This window comes from Tachysurus fulvidraco, chromosome 12 (assembly GCF_022655615.1).
Source record: "Tachysurus fulvidraco isolate hzauxx_2018 chromosome 12, HZAU_PFXX_2.0, whole genome shotgun sequence".
Classification (NCBI taxonomy): domain Eukaryota; kingdom Metazoa; phylum Chordata; class Actinopteri; order Siluriformes; family Bagridae; genus Tachysurus; species Tachysurus fulvidraco.
The window spans coordinates 27,786,882-27,790,623 of record NC_062529.1 but is presented as its reverse complement, the minus strand read 5'-3'; the positions used below and the strand labels follow the sequence as shown (position 1 = coordinate 27,790,623).

Below are 3,742 nucleotides of genomic sequence, written 5' to 3'. Positions count from 1 at the left end.
ACACACACACAGACACACACACACACAGACACACACACAACACACACACACACGGGAACACACACACAGACACACGAAACACAACACACACAGAGACACACACACAACACACAACACACACAGGACACACGAACACAACACACAGACACACGGAACACAACACACAGACACACAAACACACACACAGGACACACGAAACACAACACACACAGGACACACTAACACAACACACACATGACACACGAAACACAACACACACAGGACACACGGAACACACACACAGACACACTAAACACAACACACACAGTACACACGTAAACACACACACACAGACACACTAAACACAACACACACAGACACACAACACAACACACACAACACACAAACACAACACACACAGTACACACGAAACACAACACACACAGACACACTAAACACAACACACACAGACACACGAAACACAACACACACACACACAACACACACAGACACACGAAACACACACACAGGACACACAACAACACACAACACACAAACACAACACACACAGACACACAACACAACACACACAGGACACACGAAACACAACACACACAGGACACACGAAACACAACACACCACAGGACACACGAAACACAAACACACAGGACACACGTGAAACACAACACACACAGGACACACGGGAAACACAACACACAGGACACACGAAACACAACACACAGGAGCCACAACACACACAGGACACACAACACACACAGGACACACGGAAACACAACACACCAGGACAACACGGGGAAACACAACACACAGGACACACGGGAAACACAACACACAGGACACACGGGAAACACAACACACACAGGACACACGAAACACAACACACACAGGACACACGGGAAACACAACACACACAGACACACGGGAAAAACAACACACCACAGGACACACGGGGAAAAAACAACCACCACATGACCACAAGGGAAAAACAACACAACAGGAACCAACGAAACACAAACAACACAGGGACACACGAAAACACAACAACACACAAGGACACAGAACAAACAACACACACAGGACACACGAAACAACAACACACACATGGACACACGGGAAACACAACACACACAGGACACACGAAACACAACACACACAGGACACACAACACACACAGGACCACACGGGAAACACAACACACAGGACACACGGGAAAACAACACACAGGACACACGGGAAACACAACACACACAGGACACACGAAACACAACACACACAGGACACACGGGAACACAACACACACAGGACACACGAAACACAACACCACACAGGACACACGGGAAAAACAACACACACAGGACACACGGGAAAAAACAACACACACAGGACACACGGGAAAAACAACACACACAGGACACACGAAACACAACACACACAGGACACACGAAACACAACACACACAGGACACACGAAACACAACACACACAGGACACACGGGGGAAACACAACACACACAGGACACACGAAACACAACACACACAGGACACACAACACACACAGGACACAGGAAACACAACACACAGGACACACGGGAAAAACAACACACAGACACACGGGAAACACAACACACACAGGACACACGAAACACAACACACACAGGACACAACGGGAAACACAAACACACACAGGACACACGAAACACAACCACACACAGGACACACGGAAACACAACACACACAGGTACACACGGGAAACAAACACACACAGGACACACGGGAAACACAACACACACAGGACACACGGGAAAACACTAACACACACAGGACACACGGGAAACACAACACACACAGGACACACGGGAAACACAAAACACACACATGACACACGGGAAACACAACACACACAGGACACACGAAACCACAACACACACAGGACACACGGGAAACACAACACACACAGGACACACGGGAAACACAACACACACAACACACACAGGACACACAACACACACAGGACACACGGGAAACACAACACACACAGGACACACGGGAAACACAACACACACAGGACACACGGGAAACACAACACACACAGGACACACGGGGGAAACACAACACACACAGGACACACGGGAAAACAACACACACAGGACACACGAAACACAACACAACACAGGACACACGGGAAACACAAACACCACAGGACACAAGGGAAACACAAACACAAACAGGACACACGGGAAAACACAACAAAACACACACACAGGGACACACAACACACACATGACACAGTGGAAAAACACAAACAACCAACAACACAAAGGACACACGGGAAACACAACACACACATTACACACTTTAAACACAACACACACAACACACACACATTACACACTTTAAACACAACACACACATTACACACTTTAAACACAACACACACTTTAAACACAACACACACATTACACACAACACACACATTACACACAACACACACATTACACACTTTAAACACAACACACACATTACACACTTTAAACACAACACACACATTACACACTTTAAAAACAACACACACACCTTGAATATAGAGTCCAACTGATTTGTGCTGATGTTTGATTTTTGTGGTCTGTGAACAAACAAAACCCATCATGTAATATGGACTATATGTATTCATAGCTGCACAAATCACACACTAATAAATACACACACAGATATTTAACACTATCCTCTTAACACAATACACTGATTTCAGGATTTCCTAACTGACACCAACATGTTTAGAAACAAATGTTTGAATAAATGAATAAAATCTTTATATAGTCATTAATGTCCCAGGTGTAAATGTTCTTCTGTAGCACCACAGACCCTCCAGCTCAGGGACTGCAGACTGAACTGAACTCTTAAAGCACTTTTCCTCACTGCCAGTCCGAGAGCTGCAGCACTGCACAGTTTAGTGTTTTACTGCTTCAACACCTGATAAAGCTCATGAAGGGCTTCATAATGAGACGAGTGAGTTTGATCAGGTGGAACATTGCTGTAAAACACCTCACTATACTGACCTCACATCAGTACAACTGTCTCTGTCTCTGAAGTTAATTGGTTTTCCCATTGACTGGTCACTCTTCATGGACACACAGCTGGGTTCTGGTGAGTCTGATCTCTTTCCCTCCATCATTCTAGAATAGAAATATCAGCAATAATTAATACTCAGCACTGTTAAACAATGTGTTCATCATTAAACATTAAACTGCTATTAAACACCTTAAAGTTGACTTCCTGTGTTAACTAGTGAGTGTTTAGAGATACAGATGTGTTCCCATGAGACGGTGTGTATTTATTACTGGTGAATGTAAAAGTAAGTCACCTCTCGTCTTTCTTTAAGTCCTGTTTCCCAGACACACTCATGTTGGAGGTCATGTCTCCTTCTCCAGATTACAGCAGGACACACGTTTACTTCACTCCAACATCGGTGTGTTAAATTAAACCCTGAATCAGCACAGAGTTCACTTACAGGAAATAGTCACACTATCAAGTTATAAAACAACCTGTGTACATTAAAGCTTCAGTACAAACCCAAAAAACTCTTCTGCATCTAGTGTCACTTCAGTGTGTTTATATATTAGAGCTTTAGATACTCACTGTGTTTTTACTCCTAAAATCATTTAGTTTTCACTCCACACTAAATGGAGCTGCTGACTTTCACTTTCATTACAGTTTATACTGCAGAGGGGGGGAAGGGCAGTGAC

The 3,742-nt window shown here is 44.4% G+C and overlaps 1 long non-coding RNA gene across 1 annotated transcript in view; it reads right to left on the bottom strand.

The window, feature by feature from the left end:
- Positions 1 to 3,742, bottom strand: part of LOC125145971 — a 5,274-nt gene extending 1,532 nt beyond the window's left edge. Inside the window, exons 1-3 of the long non-coding RNA XR_007144465.1 lie at positions 3,636 to 3,742; positions 3,056 to 3,172; positions 2,574 to 2,622 (exon numbers count right to left, since the gene is read on the bottom strand). This is a non-coding gene — a long non-coding RNA (uncharacterized LOC125145971). The remainder of the gene's footprint in view (positions 1 to 2,573; positions 2,623 to 3,055; positions 3,173 to 3,635) is intronic.